This window comes from Dryas octopetala, chromosome 2, assembly GCF_963921425.1.
Source record: "Dryas octopetala chromosome 2, drDryOcto1.1, whole genome shotgun sequence".
In the NCBI taxonomy this organism is placed as follows: Eukaryota; Viridiplantae; Streptophyta; class Magnoliopsida; order Rosales; family Rosaceae; genus Dryas; species Dryas octopetala.
Window position 1 is genome coordinate 6,983,829 of NC_141367.1, and position 21,203 is coordinate 7,005,031.

The 21,203-nt window shown below is 34.2% G+C and overlaps 3 pseudogenes; all 3 read left to right on the forward strand.

The window, feature by feature from the left end:
- The first annotated feature begins 12,691 nt into the window (after window positions 1-12,691).
- Window positions 12,692-14,734, forward strand: LOC147292816 (uncharacterized; annotated as a pseudogene).
- Window positions 14,735-14,836: 102 nt separating this feature from the next.
- LOC147292817 (uncharacterized) lies at window positions 14,837-16,182 on the forward strand (annotated as a pseudogene).
- Window positions 16,183-18,609: 2,427 nt separating this feature from the next.
- LOC147292818 (putative SWI/SNF-related matrix-associated actin-dependent regulator of chromatin subfamily A member 3-like 1 pseudogene) lies at window positions 18,610-19,389 on the forward strand (annotated as a pseudogene).
- Window positions 19,390-21,203: the final 1,814 nt, after the last annotated feature.

A 21,203-nucleotide genomic window follows, 5' to 3' on the forward strand; every position in this document is an offset into this window, starting at 1 on the left:
TTCTTTATAACCCACCTGCGAATGTGGAGGGCTGTGACTCCATCAGTACTCATCTCCTCCAAATCGAAGTCGTGGACGCCATGACAGCCCCTATGCTCACTTGTGAAATCTGAAAACAAGAGTGGTACCATGGGAGAGTAGAGTGACAGTGACTGACGATGTGAGAGAGATAGAAAGGGGGAGATTGGTCTGGTTCTTGGTGTTCTGGGTTTTAGGGGAGTAGGTGAAACCGTGAAAGTGAGTGAGTGAGAAAGATGAAGATCAGAGTAATTTTCGATTTTTTCGGTATTCTGAAAGTTTGAGTTAACCAATCCTAGGGGTCGGCAATGAGCCGGGCCGGGCTAGCCTGGCCTACATTTTTCAAGTTCGGGCTTGAATTATAGAAGCTCAATAGGGCTTTTGGGCGGGGCCGGGCTGGGCTTGGGCTTTAATACACAAGCCCAAGGCTCACCCATCGCCGGGCCGGACTAGGCTTAAAATGGGCCCAAAGCCTATTTAGACACATATATATCTTCAAAAAAAAAAAAAATATAGGATTCTGGCTATATGTGATTTCGACACATATATATCTTCAACACAATTGCATTATTTGTTTATAAAAATATGTAATAAAATATATAATAAAACATATGTATATTTATGTTTTATTATAGTTGTAATGTTGTATATAATTTAAAAAAAATTTATTATTTATGGTATTGCACTATTACTAATATAATAGTATTATATAATAACTTAATAAGCATATTATTAATTTATTGAAGTAAATAAATGAAAGAGCTATTAAATATGTTATGATTCACAAACTTGACAAATAAATTAGTCAGCTCAGTTGGTTGAGAGTTGAAACTTGTTATGTGAAGTTTCATGTTCAAATCACAACATAGCTAAAATCATATATTTTTTTATTGAAAATATATATGTGTCTAAACAGGTTTTGGGCCCATTCTAGGCCGCCCGTTCGAGCCCAGCCCAGCCCAGCATTGGGCTCCTATAATTCAAGCCCGAGTCCGGCCCGAACCCGAAAAAGCCTGGCCCGGCCCATTGCCGACCCCTAGTCCCAGTGTCCTTAAGCCGACAGAGCAATAATAGTAAATTAATGGATTGATTAATCAACGAGTAAGTAGTCATGCAAGCAACGTAAATTAATTCAACACTTACACGGTTGTAAGGAATAAAATTTCGAGTTTCGAAGAAATTTCGAAGATTTTTAAATTTCGACAAAAATTCGACGAAAACGATGGAAATTGTTAACAAAATAAGGAAATTTTGAATGAAACTTTACCATATGTTTATTTAACATATTATCTAATACATTGATAAAAAATATTGAAGAAACCAAATTATATGGTAGGTTTCATGTGATATGTGATGAATATAATGCGCGCTGGAGGTAAATACTGTTAAATAAAATTATTACAATGAATAAATGAAATTAATATATTCATATTTTATAATTCATACACTAAATCCTATATATTATATATACTCTAATACTTTTTATTCTTTATAATCTACACACTAAGATATTAGGGTTTAGACCCTTTAAAGTATTTTTAATTATTTTTATATATAAATGTATTAGGGTTTAGGGTTTAAAACAACTAAACGAAATCTCAAACTCTTTTTTTTCTTTCCAATTGTCCAATGGCCCCAAATCCCAATTAACAATAAACTTTTTTTTTCCTCTTTTTTTTTTTTTTTCTTTTCTTTTTCTTCTCTTTTCTTTTTCTTTTCTTTCTTCCTTTCTTCCCGTAAGGCAGTAACTTCCTCTTTTTTTTTTTTTTTTCTTTTCTTTTTCTTCTCTTTCCTTCCTTTCTCTTTTCTTCTCTTTCCTTCCTTTCTCTTTTCTTTCTTCCTTTCTTCCCGTAACTTCCTCTTTCTTCTCATCTCCTCTTTCCTAGTCCTAGCGCCACTGCAGAGAGACACACCTGCGCATCTCCTCTCTTTCCTCCTTCCTCTCCCTCATCTCTTCTCTCCCCAAGATCTTTTCTCTTTCTTCTCTCTCTTCCCTGCCCAATCACCCTCTGGTCTCTTCGATCTGCCTCCGACGACGTCGCCATTTGATCTGCTGCCTCCGGCGATGGCTGGCGACGAGGGCAGCTCGCCTTTTCCTCCCTTCTTCCTCTGGTTTCCGCCTCCCCCAACCGAAAATTTCGCCGAAATTTCGAAATTTTCGGCGAAATCGTCGAAATTAGGACGAAATTTTGTTAATTATGTGTTAAAATTTCGAAACCCCCAAAAATTGAAATTTAACACCTTGCACGGTTGTAACCTCCTTAGCTAGACTCCAACTAAGCTCTCAAACTTGAGACTTCTCCTCCAAAAGAAGACTTCAAAATATTTTACTAGGAGAGAGCTTAAAAAAAAATATGAGCTTGCTCTAGAATAAAAAGAATAATAATCTTTTTAGAGAGAGAAAGAGAAACCAAAGTTAGAGTGAGTAACTCTTAAACTCTATTTATAGGCACAAGAGGTTGGGAAGTTTCTCTAAGTCAAGTTTTCAATATAGGACAAAATGTACTAAAAAGCACTAACAAAGGGGTTAAATCCGAATCGGGTCAAGCGAAACCGGCGGGTCAGACTGTGAGAGGAAACGAAGCGGGTTGGAGGATGCGGGCGGGTCACACGAACGGATCAAGACCCAAGTGCAAATGACTTGTCATCCAGCAGGAGCGGCTCTAATTCGGCTTCGTCTGTGTCGTTCGTTGGAGTGCGCTCCGGATTACGGGTGCACTGTATTGCGCGTGCATCGTGTCACCCTAGATCGCGTATAAGTGCTGGCGCTTTTGGGCCATCCGATCCGGAGTGATCGACGCTCTAGATCACGCCACGTCAGCGTCTATATTTCTTTTTAATTTCCTTCTTTTAAAAAATTCTCCCAAACTTAAATAAATCACCAAAAATACATTCGAGCTCCAAAAATTTCTACGGACTCGTGAGACTGAGTATTAATTATCTATGGTCTCAAAACATTATTTTGATCTCCAGAATTTTTATAAAAAATCCAACTTCTCCAAATAATATTCCGGAAAATCAAATAATTGCCTAAAATAATTATCTAATTTCAAAAATTCGTAACTCCTTCATCCGAACTCCAATTTCAACGAAGCACACATCGTTAAACTCAAAAAAATGAACTCTATACTACTAAGGTCTAACCTAAGTCACTTGGACTTCAGAATAATTCGTCATGATTTTGCACAACCGGAATGGTCAAATTTGGAGTTCTTTGCACAATTCATACACGATTTGAGTACGTCTTGTATATCCTATTCAAATTCAGATGTATATATATGTACTGATTCCAATTCAAATGCTGCTTAAATTAACACAAAATTTGAGCCATTGATAACCCCAAATTCAATCAGATATAATTTATTCGAATATGATTTTAATAGAAACTTATATTCAATCTCAAGAGAGAAAAACAAAAGGTGGAGATTTGAGATAGTTGACTGAACCAATTAATAAGAAAAATACCAAAAAAAGAACATAACTGCTAAAAGGAAAAATATAGAATAAATTTGTGGTTCCAGATTTATTGACTTTAGCCTCAAATATATGTATGAGAAAAAGCCCTTTTAATAAATTAGAAATACATATATAGACCATGCTCAACAGAGGTTGGCTTACTACGGGTGCCTAGCTACTATTGGCGGGAAGTCGTTATGCTTAGGATTCGGAGCTGAAGGCACCATGTTCCAATACTTTGGGAGACGAACAATAGAGGCTGGCTTAATAGGTGTGTCTAGGGTTGGCGGGAAGTCGTTATGCTTCGGATTCGGAGCTGAAGGCACATTCCTCTTGTTCCAATAATGTGGGAGACGATCAACAGTGGCTGAGTTGCTTCATTGGTGTGCCTACTGCTCGTGGAAAGTTGTTATGGATTGGGTCGATCCGGAGCTGAAGGCACCTTCCTCTTGATAGGGAATGAATAATCCGAAGAAACAAAAGATAGTGAAAGAAGAGCCAATGATAAAAACAAGTAGGTCTTAGAAAACTCCATTGTTTGGTGTAGTTTTTGTGAACAGCCAAGATTTTTTAATATTCATGCATGTGATCACGTACACTGCATCTTTTCATATAATGTCTTTCCTATTTGAGAATTTAACGTTATTCTGTCTTTACTTAACGTTATTTAATATTTTTTTCCAATGAATTAATTGAATAGTAAACTATTTAAAACTCCCTAATTATAGCTTAGTTATTTCAAAATACCCACCCATAATAAAACTAATTTAAAACCCGCTGGTCAAATAACACCGGGCTAAGTTTGACCCCATTTTCTTTTTATTTTCCGATTATAGCCGTGCTGCCCTGGTCATTTAATCTTTTTATTTCTCAATTCTCACTCTCTCTCTCTCTCAATCTCTCTGCGTCTTCTCTGTTCTCACTCATCTGCTCGCGGCTGTCGCCAGTGCATGTGGTGTCGTCCGGTGACGGTTGCCAGCAAGACCATCACCATAAGCTTCGTATCTCTCCTCTTTCTCCCTCTATCATCACTCACTCCAAATCATGCCCAAATAGCCCAGATAACCGCGACTCTGATCAGTGGTGCTCGCCGGCGATCTGCCTTTTCCAGCAAAGTTGGAATGCCAAACCACCTAAGCCTTCTTACTCTCGACGTCCTAAGCATGATGGTGTGCTCGGATTCTTCATCCGATCAACCACGGCGGCGGATCGAAGCCACAAAGGTAGTGGCTTCTCTATCGGCCGGCGATCTGCCTTTTCCAGCAGCCATTTCCGTCGAGTCAGATACCCTTCTTCTTCTCCTCATTGTGCTCTTCAATTCTATGTATTTGGATTGGTCCAATTGTCGATGAAACAAAAAAACTCAAATTGAACCTCACGGCCACTACGGTGGCTTCGCCACAAGTGGTGGTGATTAAGACTTAATTTTGTTCATTTTTTATATGGTTATTGTATGCTTTGTGGTTTTGTCGCTTACAGACTTTGTTTGTGTTCACTGCACTTGAATTTTGATTGCAATTTGTGCCTGTACGTTTGTTTTATGGAAATTGATGACTCAAATGTGTGTTTTGAAAGAAGTAATAATAATTTGAAACGACAAAAAAAAGTAAAGAAGAATGGGAACACACAAAGAAATTTAGGTGGCTCGGAGGGAAACAAAGATTACGGTTTGTTAATAGACAAAAATAAGAAATGAAACTCACTTGGTTACATATATGAATAGTCATTTGACTTCCAGTAGACATGTTAGTTTAACTAAAATAGACTCATTTCACTTTAAGGCACTGCTTTACGACCTTTAACAACAAACAACAAAAAGTCACAGTCTTACTAATATCTATTTTGTTGGAATAATGGTTATATAATTATATATGTATGTATGTATCATGAAAATCCATGTTTTTAATCTTCTTGTTTTGTACGAAGCCTGATTTAACAATGAATATCTGAATGAGGGTGCTTCAATCTTCGATATCATGAAAATTCAGTTTCAATTCATGAAAATTCAGTTTAAATTCGTGAAAATTTAGTTATACTTCGTGAAAATTCAGTTACATTCTGTGAAAATTAAGTTTCAGTACGTGAAAATACAGTTTCGATCACTTCATGAAAATTCAGTTTCATAACTATGTTTTGTATATAATTATAGTGTTTTGTTTCATTTCATTTCATTTCTATTGAAATTGTTTTATTGTTCAGTTTCAGTTAGAATTTGAAGATTTGAAGATTTGAAGATTTGAGAATTTGAAGTTATGAAGATTTTGGTTTAGTTTCAGTTGTAATTGAAAAAATGCCCAAAGCTTTGCAACTGTGTAACTATTAATTTTAGTGTTTATGTGAAATTGTTTCGTTTTAGGTGTAATAGAATGTTTAAGCAATGTGATGTTATAATTAAATTATTATTTGCGGTGTTATTTTTTTGAATTTAGTTATAATTTGAATATTTCATTTTGCGGGAATATTTTATTTTCAGTTTCAGTAAATATTGATTTTTAGTTTTAGCAAAATATTGAGTTTAATCAAAAAAATCAATTAAAGAAAAATCAGTTTTAGCAAAATTCAGTTTCAGTAAAATTCAGTTACAATGATGTCAGTGCGCATCAGTGCGTCAGAAGGGTAATTTAGGATTATAAGTTATAGGGGGTTTTGAGAGAGTTTCTAATTGGGTAGGGGTTTAGGAAAATGTTTTGGATAGTTAGGAGGTTTAAAATTACGGACTGTTAATTGAATAGATATAGAAAGAACAATATTGTCAGGACCCCAATTTATTACAATTTAAATCTGCTACATCATCAGTTTTAAATTGATAAATTACTAGAAAAAAAATGAAATACAAAATCAATGAAAACTGAATTTATGCTTCTCGGAAAGTTTCCCTTTTCATTCTTTCTTTAAGAATACAAGTTTTTTTTTTTTGTTGGAATTCTAATTACTATTTCAAACTACAAATTGAGAAAAACGGTCGGTTAATTTCAATATTCATTGTTCCAGTTGTATTATAACTTTATATATTTATATAATTATACACGTTTTTCATTGTGGTGTGGGTTGCTAATATTTGACATTTATGCATATATATAGATACATATATATACAAAGAGCTTTAGGTGTAGTATCTTACATTTAGGCTTAATTATTTGTGGAATTCCTCATGCGGCTCACTCCATATTGTATTTTAACGATCCGAATCATCTACTTTTTTGGTCTCCATTGAAGGATCGTGATTGCAAAAAATTAGGTTAATAGGAAACCATTTTACCGTTGATTAAATGATCACAATTTCAAGTGTTTATCGAAAATATTTTATTCATATATTTATTTAATCAAGGTCTGATAGCTTAATGATTTCTGATTTGCTTAATTTTTTGCAAGGATGATATTTGAATATAAACTTAAAAAATAGACAGTTCAGATCGTTGAAATACAATATGGAGTGGGCCCCATGAGAGATTCCCACAAATAAGCCTAAATGTGGGATCTCACACTTGAAAGGACCTGCATATATATATATATGGGGATTTTCTCTAGAGAAAATGTCCGCATTTTTCAAATTTTGCGGATGTATGGACTATCTGATCGACATAAGCTGTGGCAAGTTTGAATGTCCACACAACGACTGGATAGTCCACACATCTAAACTTGTTACAGCACCTGTCAACCGGATAGTCCACATGGTGACCAGATAATCCACACATCCGCAAAATTTGAAAAATATGGACATCCTCTCTAGGGAAGGACTATATATATATAGGAAAATGCTCTAAAGCTAACTAGCCAGTTAATATGAAGCTAACTACCATTTTTTGTCCACCACATGATGTAATCTTATAATCCGAACCGTTCATTTTCTAGGCCCCACTTCAAAAATCATCTTTATAAAAAATCTCCAAAATTAGAAGTCATTTAGCAATTTGATTATAATAACAACTATTTATATGCTTTTATTGAAAGTAGTGTTCGTCTATTTATTTGATCACAGATAGCTAGATGATTAAGTTGATTTTTTGCAATGATGATTTTCGAAGTTAAGCCTTAAAAATGGACAATTCAGATTATGATATTAGTTATATGGTGGGACCAAAAGAGTATAGTTAGCTTCATATTAACTTGCTAACTAGTTAGCTTTAGAAGGCTTATATATATATATATATATTTATCCTTATTACTTTGGCAGCCGTTTAATTAGTTGAGCATATATACTTACTGTGCCAATTTTTGTTTTTCAACTTTCATATTTTGTATATACTAATTATGTTATACCATTGGTGTTTGATTGTATCATGAGCTTCAAAACTGTCAACCCCTTTGCTTTAATATTTCAAACGTTCTGTTATGTGATCACATGCGCAACGTTTTTTCACCAGGAACACTCCTAAATAAATCAGTTGAGCTTATGACATTTACACATATCTCTCAACTCTTCTCGTCTTTTCTAAGAAACTATACTTGAGTGTTCTTGTGCACTAAAATTCTTGAGAGCACTTATATTTAGAAAATTAGGATTATGAACCGAATTCTAATAATTAATGTTTTAGAATAGCATGAAAACCATATAATATTTCAATTGGACTACTAAATTTAAATGTAACTTTTTAGAGTATGTCAAAAACATGTTGGCCCCTTTGTTTTGGGTCTTTCCATTTGACATTTTTGTCCTTGAGGCTATTATATTGTCTTGGAAGTTGGCTAATGTAGTCTAGCTAATTGTACTTGTGAGCATAAAATTACAATGTTGCCCTTAATTTAGTTTAGGATATAGAAATGTGATGTATGGTATAGAAATGGGGTGCAGGGTATATAAATGAGGTTTAGGGTTTAGAATTAAGGTTCCAGACCTTATGCCCAAAACTCAGGAGCTAAATCCTAAGCTGTTTTGCTGCGTACCAGTTAAATACAAACTTAATATTTTTTTTATTGATTTATTTGTAATTGACCATTTTATTTATTGTACTGGCATGAGATGTAATATTTGTGAATTATAGTACCCTTTACTATATTATTATGTTTGACTTTTCAACTAATACCTAATCTAAAATACTATTAAATTTTGGTATTTAAACTAAAAAACTATTGAAATTTGGTACCTAAAGTCAACGGACCTAATTATATTTTATAGCAAATTACAAATAAGTCAATAAATAATTTGTAAATTACAAAAAGGTCAATACATAATTTGCTATCTCATTTTAGTCAATCATATAATTTGAAAAATTACATTTTGATCAATACCTTTGTGGGCCCCAGCCTATTATATTGATTTTTTTTTTTTAAGTTTGTTTTACCCTTTTGCCCCTAGCCCATTGTTTTAATTTTGATATTTATGTTTTGGTCAATAGGTGCGGGCCCCAGCCCATTCTTACATAGATATTAAAATAGACACTGTCACACAGATACTGAAAATCAGTATTTGGTTAGGTTTTTATAGATACTGATTTTCAGTATTTGTCACACAATTATTGATTTCGAATCAGTAATTGTCACACAGTGTATAATATGTTACACGTTGCTGCAAGTAAACAAGAGCAGAAATTTAAAAAAAAAAAAACGTACATGTTGCTGCAAGTAAAAAGAGGAGAAATGTAAGAAAAAAAAAAAAAAAAAAAGCTACACGATGCTGTAGGTAAAAAAAAGAAAAAAAGCTACGCGTTATTGTAGGTAAAAAAAAAAGAGAAATGGAAAAAAATGTTGTTGACCTTTACTTTGGACATGTGTCAGCTTTTGGTTAGTTGTTGACCTTTTTGTAATGTTCAAAATTAGGATGTATTGCTGACATCATCGATGGGTAAGCATTGATTGACCTTTTTGTAATTTATTGAAATTTTCATTCGTTAGTTAGTGATGTTAGTGGTAGTGGTTGTAATTTATAGTTTTTGTTATGTTCTCTTTTGTAAAATGCATAATTTCATTTATTACAAATAGGTCAATGATGACTATTTTGGAATTTATGAAAATGTTTATTGACCTATTTGTAATTTTAAAATATTTTATTGACTTATTTGTAATTAGCCCTATATTTTATCCGGCTATTTTTTATTTGTCAAACATGCATGTGGAAGGAAATTAGAGTTAAAAGTTTATACTTGGAACTGCATGCGTCAGTTATATAACATGTTTGATTAGATAAGCACTACTTAGTGTTAGAAAGGATTATTGTACTTTAGATATTTGACATTATATGAATAATATTTTTTTTGTTAGAAAGTGCAGTGATTTATATGAATCATTTGTAATGCTAAAGTGTGTTGACATACTGTTTGTACCGCAATTGGCATTGAGCCATGAATGACGACTAAAAGCCCAAGGCGTGTAGATTGACGAGCACAAGCCCAATATTGCAATCCTAGTCAGATGGGGAATCGTAATTAGGGAAGGAAGAGGATAACTTGTATCATTGTGTGTGAAGAAAAATTCAAGAGAACCTAATCCAAGTGTTGAGCTCATTTTATAACATTATTTAACCTTTAAATCATACATTCTAGTATTTGTCTTTTAGCATTTTTAGCATTTTATTTCTCATTTTAATTAACTAGTCAATTATTTAGTTTTATTAGTTTTGGTTTTATTTTCTATAGTTTATTAGGTTTTTATTTATTTTATTTAGATTAGATTTCATTTTAAGAATTTTATGAGTTTTTAACTAATTAAGTTATTTACATTTTGTAGTTTTTTAATTGAAAGCCCAAAAAGAAATAAAAGAAGAATTCCTAGCCCAGCCCAAGAGAAGAAAAGAAGAAGAAGAAAGACAGAAGCCCACTTCCGCAGGCCCAAACCCAGCTGTGGAAGCTGTGATTAACATCCTTATGCAATTACTTTTGGTCTTATTTTCTCTTTATAACGTTTTGTGTTTGGTAACATTTTGTAAAATTGTTTTTCATTTTCCAAAACCAAAATCAAGTGTAAAATACATTTGGTTGTCATATTAAGAAAACATTTTTTGAAGAACACAAAGATACAACTTGATTTTTTAGTGTAAATTTTGAAAACATCTGATAGACGTTTCCCTTGAATTCATAAAACACAAGATACAAAATGGTAAAAGCGGGACTCTTTTTCACAACTGTCATCTGATAGAATTAGAGCATCCAACCCAAAACCAATTGACAATGGGTGGAGAGGCCCAAGACTTATAAGCACATATGCTAAACTCTAGTTTTCCGATGTGGGACATTGCTCTACATTACTCTCAACACGCCCCCGCACGTGTGGCGATATTTTGAGCCTTACATGTGAACAAATTGTATTGGGTGATGTGGGAGCACGTGTAGCCGTTGGGCCTTACACGCGGATAACCTGGCTCTGATACCATGATAGAATTAGAGCATCTAATCCAAAACCAATTGGCAATTGGTGGAGAGGCCCAAGACTTATAAGCACATTTGCTAAGCTCTAGTTTTCCGATGTGGGACATTGCTCTACATTACTCTCAACATCATCAACATTGATGACTCTTTATTGATCAATACAAAAATAAATTTATTTGCCTTGCCTTCAAACATATTAAAATGAAATTCCAATTGCACTCAAATCACAAACATTCAACTAATTACATGAACTAAGAAAGACATTTAATCCAGATTATGATATGTTGGAAATTGATGGTGTAGAATACTTGCTTGGAACAAAAATTAAGGTTGAGGCTTGTGAGAACATTGCCCTTACGAGTAGATTTCGCCCCTCAAAATATATCTCAGTGTAGCAGGTTATAGCGCCCTACCTTCCAGGATACAACAACCTTGTGACCTTAGCAAGCGTACACTCACAATACCAAGATTGAAATAGAACAGCTTGATAATTCCTTTGGCTTGAGAAAGCTAGAAGAAACTTAAAATATTTGATAAACTCTAACAGTATTTAAATACATTCACACTCACAAAAATAAGGAATACTTTTAGCAAAATAGAGAGTACATCGAAAAAAGAGATAAGAGCTTGAGTTTTTTAAAACCACAAATGAGAATTGGGTTAATTTAAACAGGACCTAGTAGCTGCAAAAGGAAGTTGGGTAATTAAATAAAACTGTGAACATTGTGAGCAATAAATCTGAACAATGCTCTGTTAGAAATTGATCATATAAACACAGTGGAATTTAAAATTCATATGATCATGCTTCGGATTAAAATATGATGCAATAAAATATGATTTAACCAAGGAGGATTCATACCTTGTTCTTTTGATCGAAAACCCATCAAGTTGCAAATCCACAATCTCTCCACCAGTTGATCATTCTAGTCACATAAGTGTATGACCTCTAATAAGGCTGCGTTTGGTAAACATGGAAAAACAGCTTTTTATCACAATTGTGAGGTGACACACAATTAAAGTAGCTAATTGGTGTTTGGTAAATGTTAATCAAGTTGCTTTTTATGACAATTGGAGGTGAGTGACCGTATCTATGCAAAGCAGGTTCTCCCCTGCTTTTAAAAGCAGCTATGAGTTACAAAAAACCGGTCCTTTTAATGAAATATTTACATTTCCAATTATACCCTTGATCATTTTAGAAAAATTACATGTTCTATCCCTCACATTTTCACGATGTTGTCTTCTCCTCCATTCGCTCTCACAGTCTCTGCAACTTGAAAGCCTTCAATCACCATTTTCTTCTCGTCGTCTCCATTTGTCTGTTGTCGTCGTCTCCATTTGTTTGTTGTCGTTGTCTCCAATAGCTAGGTTAGTGCTCTATGTTTCTCTCTCTCTGTCAAAATTTCCTAAATTTTTGATTTAGGGTTCCTAAATTTTTTATATCTGTAAGTGAGGCCGAGCTTGCTGTTTGAATTTTGATTTCTGTTTGGGAATTTCATCTTAGTTAATTAGTGCTTGCTGATATCAACTGGGTTTCTATTCAATTTTTGGGTTAGTTATTATTAATGTGAAAGAACCAAATATCATGTTGTTTTGACTCAGGTCTTCTTGATTCAGCTTTGTTGTTGTACAAAAAGATGCGTGAATTTGCGTGAATTGACTGTTTCCCATGATTTCTTTACGTTTCTGATTATAAACATGGTGGGTTGTTGCTATGGGGTGATGTTAGATATGCAGGACTGATTCATTGTGTTGCAATTCATATGGGTTTTGGATAATTGGATTGAATGTTTATCTTGGCAATACATGATTGATGAATAAAATTATCTGTTATGTCATCTATTTGCTATTGTTGGTATTTTTTAGTGATTCAAAGCTGCAGTTTGGTTTATTTTTAGCTATCTTTTGGTTATGGAAAAATGGAAACTGAGTCATCTCAAAGGCAATGCAATCTTCTACTTGGTCTAAAGAGACAAGTCTGGTCATCAGAGGAGAATGTTAATTCAGTCATCACTTTGAACACTAGTTTGTGTTTGTTGTCTGATCTGTGAGCTTTCCTACATAGAATTTGAGTCTATTATTCAAACCAAGTACTTATATACAGATGGGAAAGAGAATGACTCAGGAGTTAAGGCTGTATGGAATGAGCATAATATACTTATATTTTGTGACCTTTGTATCAAGGAAGTAGAGGCAGAACACCGTCCTACTACTCACTTTGAAAAGGAAGGATGGGAAAGTTTGAGGATCAATTTTGCTAAAGAGACAGGACAAGAATTATCTAAATCGCAATTGAAAAATAAGTGAGATGTACATAAAGAACAATGGAAATATTGGAAAGAATTAAAAGGGAAGGAAACTGGTTTGGGGTGGAATCCCAAACTTGGTACTGTTGATGCTTCTAACGATTGGTGGCAGAGTAAAATTCAGGTGTGTAAATTTTTCATTTATTATCTTTTTTCTATATAATCATGAATTTGTCTTAAATTGACTTTAGTACATACCACTGCTTTCTTTGATTTGGGATTGATTACTATTACTTATAATGATGCATTTAGACTCAATAAAATGATTAATATATCATATATAATTATATGTTTATTGGACATAGTAAAGGTCCGAGCCACCTTTCATGTCCCTCTTGCTTTTCCATCATGTAGTGTCTTTGATCCTTGGTTTTATGTTTAGTTGAAAAAAATACTGAGCATTTGTAGACAGATAAAAAACATGGATTGGTTCCATTGCATTATATGCTGAACTCGAATGATCATCATGCCTTTAGTGCCCTCTCTTATTTTTGTTGCAACTTTTTGTATGGGAAATGGGTAACATTGGTATTTTAAGATTATGTTTGCATTCTGGGTTTGTAAAGTTCAGACCATTATCTTTTCTGCTTTTAAAATAGAAGTTATTTGCCTAACATATCGATGCCCTGCAATCCACATCTTCAAAGGGAAAAAATCTTGGATAACCCTTCATTCACATTCAACCCTTTTGCTAGTTTGTATACAGTGGTTGTGTCAAGAAAAATACATTGTCTGGGATATTAAACCCATCAACCCGACACTTCCCCTACAATACACCAAATCTATCTTCCTTTTCACTTGCAACATACACCAATAAAGAAGTCAATGTTACTGACCAGAATGCCCATTAACAAAGAGAACAAACCCGGTTCAAGACATTGCATAACCATTTCACAACATAAACATAAACATGATAGTGCAGACTGATCAATCTAATTAGAATTTCCAATTTCCAATTAGATTTTTTTTCTTATATAGTACTAATTGATGATAGTGCAGACTGATCAATCTCAATCATGAATTCATTTATTGTCTTTTTCTATATAATCATGAATTCATTGTCTTTTTGCTATATAATCATGACTTTATTGTCTTTTTGCTATATAATCATGACTTTATTGTCTTTTTGCTATATAATCATGACTTTATCTCTTTGATATGCAGAAAAACAAGAAGTATGCACAATTTCGTAAAAATGGCATTAGTCCTGATATGGAGCAGAAGCTTGATAGGATGTTTATGAACACTGTGGCCACTAGCCAACATGCTTGGGCACCCTCATTTGGTGTACTTCCGTCCGAAAATCAAGAAGCATCAAATGGTGATGATATTGCACTCGAAGGTAGTGGTGACTCCGATGATACAACTCACACAATGGAAACCACACAAGTTACTGAAAGTTCTTTAGGGAAGGGAAAAAGAAAAGCAACTGAAGAGAAGAAATGCAAAGGAACTTTTACAAGAGGGGGAAAAGTAGGAGGTGCTGCGAAATTGTCACAACAAATTGATCGAATGGTTGATGCAATTGAAACTAGGAGTACTGCTACTTCAGTAATGCATGCAACCTCACAAGCTAGTAGTATTCCTGAAGTGATGGATTATTATAATTTGTTTGACTATTATTTGGATATTAGTATATGGTTGGAACTTGATTAGTATTATATGTTTAGTTGTTTATTTTTTGGTTCCTATTGTTCATGATGGAAATATGGATTGATGATAAATAAATCTTAAATTTGCAGGTTATTTTATTACAATATGGACACTTTGGAAGATGAGGAGGAGTTTAACCAAGTTATATGTCTTTGTGTTCGCACTATTGAATATTATTATGAAAAATATATTCATAAAGTTCCTTGTATGATTTCTTCCCAAACAGGAAATATTTGGTTGAGAGAGCTTTTAGATGGGAATGAACGTCGGTGTCATGATATGTTTAGAATGGATAAATATGTGTTTGCTAAGTGTACTGATTTGGAAACTCATTATGGGTTGAAAGGTTCAAGGAGAATGAGTGCTGCTGAGATGTTGGGAATGTTTTTGCACACTCTAGGACATGAGGTAGGAAATAGGTTAATTCAAGAACGCTTTCAACATTCCGGTGAGACCGTAAGTAGATATTTTAGTGTCTTACTTGATTGTGTATGTCTTATGGCAATAGATATCATCAAACCTTCGGAAGATGAGTTTAACGGTACCCCTAAATAAATATTGAGAGATCCTAGATATATGCCTCATTTTAAGGTAATAATTTGATCTAGTAATTTATGATTTTTCTTGTTAATTAAGTTACATGTATTGAGAAGTTTATCTTTGCATCATTTGTAGGATTGTATTGGTGCTATTGATGGTGTACATGTACATGCCTCGATACGTCCTCAAGATCAAGTACCATACATAGGCAGGAAAGGGATACCGACTCAAAACATAATGGCTGCATGTAATTTTGACATGCAATTCATATTTGCATGTGCAGGTTGGGAAGGCATTGCACATGATACAAGAGTATTCATGTCGGTTTTACAAAATGATGCTTTAAACTTTCCTAAACCTCCAAATGGTAATATTATACTTTCAATATTATAATGTTGAACTTTCAATTTTATAGTTTAAAATTATAGTATAATTAAACATATAATGATTTGACAGGTAAATATTATCTTGTGGATGCTAGGTATCCACAAATGATTGGTTATTTGGGACCATATAAGGGTGAACGATATCATCTTCTAGATTTCCGCAGAGGTAGCCAACCAAGAGGTTCTAGAGAGATATTTAACCACGCGCACTCTTCCCTTAGGAGTGTCATTGAGCGTTCTTTTGGAGTATGGAAAAAAAGGTGGAAGATTTTAAGGGACATAACCAATTACTCGTTCACGAAGCAAGTTAAAATTGTCATTGCAACTATGGCACTTCATAACTACATACGAAGGCATGCCAACCATGATATACATTTTAATGAAAGTGAGGATGACCCAAATGATATCGTAAGTGAGGAGGCAGATCAGATTGAAGATTATCATATTACCCAGGGTTCGGGAGCACAAGAGATGGAGCAACTGAGAAATAACACTGCTACAAGTTTAATTTGTGCATCCATTTAGACGCTTTAATATGTATTTGTTATTATTTCCAATATTTTTAATTCTTATTTTAAATTGAAAAAGATATCGAATGTTAGTTATAGTTTTTTGTTAGATAATATTATATAGTTATGTTTTCAAATGAAAGTTAATATTAATTTGTAAAAAAAAAAAATTGAAAAACAAGCGAAAAACACTTTTTTTTTTGCCAAACAAATGAGAAAAAAACATTTTCAACTATAACATGTCAATTTTAGTCATTATAAACATCCACAGCACTTTTACATGAAAATTTACCAAACACTACAGCTTTGCTTCACAACTACTTTTACTTCACAGCACTTTTGAAAACAAAATTTATCAAACACTAAACTGTTTTGTTTCACAGCTAGTTATACTTCACAGCAGCTTTAATTCATAGCTAATTATTTTCACACCATTACCAAACACACCCTAAGTCCATGCTAGGAGGAGATGAAAGGATGAAATTGTTGGAGAATGAGAGCGCTAGCTCTCTTCACAAGTTAGCCTAAGAGAAAACAGAAAGAATGTAAAATGATCTTTACTAGGGCTTCACATGTTATGACTTCATGACTTGGGCCTCCTTTTATAGACTTGAGTGGAAAATCATTTTCCACTAAAAGAGGCTGATCATCCTAGTCTTATGGGCTAAGTTTGTTAGTCCATTTGACTAGGTAATTAGTTATTAATTAATTAACCATTCAATTAATTAAACATTAATCAATTAAATATTAATTAATTAACTCCTTAATTAATTAATGAGCCCATCATTCTATTTCTATTCTATTAGTCTTAGGCCCAATTAATTAATCATGTTCAAACTCATTTCTAATACCATCCCACACCTATTGGCGTGTGACCTCTTAGATTCCAATTGAATCCGGCAGTGGATTTATGACACCTTCCTAAACTAACCCAATATGGATAACCCTTAGGTCTCCACAAGCCATGATTGACACCTAGCAGCGTGTCATGCCTACCCAGATTAATTGGAAGAGAGAAGAACCTATTTTGTCTTGATTGCAACACAATACAGTTTCTCTATTATTCTATGATCTAGTACTTTGGCCAAAGATTCCTGAATCTAGACATATGTTGCCTATTGGAACATCTCTCCTATTACAAGGAGCGATAGGTCTTCTGTTAAACACACACATGTCCCCATATGTCAGTGACTATGCTTAATCTGTACCTTTAACTAAACTCTAGAAGTCTAGCCTAATAATACAGTACGTCAAAACATAGCAACCGAGCTTACAGGACAACCGTGGCGTCTCAAGTCTAAAAACCAGTTGTATTATCAAGACTTAACGAATTTCTGTTGATAGATGAGTAATACATATTATAGGTATATATTCGTTCTATCGGTCTCATTCAGTGAACCATTTTATAGCACCCATGATCTTCTCCTAGTGTCTCTATACCAATAATCTGTGATCAATTATCCTAAATATTAAGTAAAGATAGATCATGCTGGTTTTATTGAATTTGATATTGTCCAAATATCAATCGTGTGACCAGGAACAATTTACACCTTAAGTACTGAGGGATATAAGTCTCACCATCCTAACTTCTTTAGGATATTATTCCTTCAGCTTAAAATCATGGACCTCTTTTATGCATACAAATATATATAATGCTATATTATGTACATGAAGGATGACAAATAAAAGACAGCCCGTGATGTTAGAAGTATACACAATACGTTTATCAAAATGATTTGCATTAGGGCATATTCCAACATGCTCCTCATACAATTGAATGACATATTCCAACAAATAAAAGCTTTAGAATATTTTAATCGATGAAACCTTCACATTAGAAAGCAATGGTTGGAGTAATAAAGTCAATATATATCAACTGATTTTACTTTAAAAGACCAACAACTATATAGACGTATATACACAATAATTAAATATGAATTCAATTTTAAATCAAACAACACAGCCACCAAAAACATCAGTATTTTCTTTTATTGTATTTTGAAATACTCATTTTAAACCAACAATCTCCCACATATTTCAAAATACAAATAAGTACCAACGAAAAACGAAAATTTAATGCTTCCAAACTGGTGTCTTTTGGACTATAAACTAGTTGTACAATACGCTAGTCGTGACCCACAGAAATATGGTAAAAATAAAAGGGAAATTTCATTAAATATACCTTTTGAATACTAGAATATCTTTTCTAACCCTTTCTTCCCATCTTTATCTTTTATAGCTCTTTGGCCCATTTTCTGACAAAAATGCCTTTATCTCTCCCACCCACATCAACATCCTCTTCTTCTTCTTCACGACATATCACAGATCTAAACCAAAAACCCCAACTCTCTCTCTCTCCCCGAACTCCTAAACCCATTTTCTATCTGAATTCTGAACCCACCTCTTTCTTCACTTTACTCTTCCTCACTTAAGCCTCTAAGCCATGGACTATGAAGACCCAATAAGCCTCTTCCTAAGCCTCCAACAATGGCAACATCCCCCAACAATCGACCTAGATGATTTTCCTCTACCTTCCCAAGACTCACAACCTGTATCTTCTTCCTTTAAGACATACATGCTCGGCTTCATCATCGCCAACATTGTTGGAATTCAATATTATTTAGGCACTATCAGTGGCCGAGAAATGGTGGGTCTTGTCCGCGAACCTCTAAATCCCTACGACTCCAACGCCATCAAATTGCTCAACACCAGAACAGTTCAAGTGAGTCACATCGAACGCTCCATGGCTGCCGCTCTATCCCCGTTGATTAACTCGAATTTGGTTGTCGTGGAAGGCATTGTGCCCAATACGCGTGGTAAGGGCAATAGGTTCAAGATTCCTTGCCAAGTTCACATTTTTGCAGGAATTGATGCCTTCCTATATGTGAAAGCGGTAATTTCTCGAGCTAGGTTGCAGTTGATTTCTTCCGACACCTCGTTCATGCTGTCAGAGGCAATGGTGGTTAAGGAGAAGAAGGCTAAGAAAGGGTACAAGAGCGTGGATGAGATTTTCAAGTTGGTGGATGAGAATATGAGCAAAAATGGTGCTTTGGAAGCATTGGAGCCTCCCAAAGAAGTGATCAAATCGGAGCTGTTTGTCCACCAAAAAGAAGGTTTGTGGTGGTTGGTGCATAGAGAGAATTCCGATGACTTGCCTCCGTTTTGGGAAGAGAAAGATGGGTCTTTTTTGAATGTGTTGACCAATTATCATAAAGATAAGTGACCTAACACATTGACAGATTGGGAGTTAATTTCGTTTGTTAATTTTGAGATTCTTTGGTTAATTTGGGGAATTGGGATCAATTCCTTTATGAGATTTTGTTTTTGTTTGTAATTTGGTTGCTTTTTGGTACATATAATTGTGAATTTGAATTTGTGTATAATTAATTTCGTTTGTTAATTTTGGGATTCTTTGGTTAATTTTGAGATTCTGTCAATTTTTCATTTTTAGATTTGAGTTTAACAAACTCCGATCTGGATATGTTGTTTCATAAAATTTTGATATGGGTTTGCTGTCTAGATATGAAATTTCGATCTGGGTTTGATGTTCCAGTTCTGAAATTTTGACCTAGATTTGTTGTTTCAGATCGGTTTGAAATTTGATCGTCAACGACAAATGATCGACAAATGGTTGACACATGGTGCTGCAACCAGGTCATCATATTCATCATTTTCTACCTTTTTTTTACATTTTTGTTAAAATCAATTTTTTATTTTTAGATGGTGGTTGTAGAACCATGTGTCGACCATGTGTCAACCATTTGTCGTCGACAATCAAATTTCAAATTTGAAACAATAAACTCATGTCACAATTTCAAAACTAGTTGGAACATCAAACCTAGATCGAAATTTCATATCTAGAACAATAAACCCATATCAAAATACCTTTTTGTTTTTTGTTTTACTTAAAATCATTTTCATTCTTGATTCTCGCTAATCAGACGCTTACAAGCTGTCTTCTATGTTTGATGGGTTTTAAAAAATTCAACAGCAAACCTGGCAGATCTCTCTGTCAACTCTTCAATGAGTGTTCAATGGGTTTGCTATTGGGTGTTGTAGACAATAGAAGAAGAAGAAGAAAAATTGAAAAGAAGAAGGAAAAGGAGAAAGAAGACAACATAAGAAGGTATTTGGTATTGGAAAATAAAAGACAAATGGTATTAGGTGTTCAACCTAACAAGTGGGTTTGTTGTTCGACCCAGGAAATAAAAGAAAAATGGTACTGGGTGTTTTCAAATTTCAAAGGTATTGAGTGTTCGAACAGAAGAAGAACAGAAGGAAAATGAAAAAGGAAAGATATTGGGTGTTCGATGGGAGAGTTGCAGAAAACAGAAGAAGAAAAATAGAAAAGAAGCAGGAAAAGGGGAAAGAAAGGAGTGAGAAAGAGAGAGGGGCATTTTTGTCCGAAAATGGGCCAAAGAGCTATAAAATATAAAGATGGGAGGGAAGGGTAGAAAAGATATTCTCGTATTAAAGAGGTATATTTAATGAAATTTCCCAAAATAAAAATTTTCTATGAAGCAATATTTCTTTACTTGAATCGGAGAACTAACCACTCACATTAAATTCTCGGTATCAAGCTTTTGAAAGCGGGTTGACACAAATAGGCCATGCGCCCTACCTAGATATACATAAGTGCTCTAGATAGTCTTCTTGAACTCTCATATGAAGCGGTCCCACTTCCACACTCAAATAGGTGAATCCATCAAGTATGTATTGTAATCAAACAACACCCATAAGGGATATGGTATTCATTAAGAACCGAAATTCGTATTATTAAAATGAGTCATAAACACAAAAGCTTGTGTAGTATGGTTGGCTTGCAGCAGTTAAGGCTTTGGAAATTTGGTTTTGGGGTTCGAAACCCACTGCTGCGTGTGTTTGCGGGTTGCGTGTGTCAACGAATAAATGTTGGCGCACACGCCTTGGTCTTTGAGCACTTCAGTTGGTCAGCTGGGTTAAAATGGGAAAAATAAGTTATTAGGGGTTGGAGCAAAATTCATGAATCTATGGGGCGCGTGCAATTTTTTATTATGA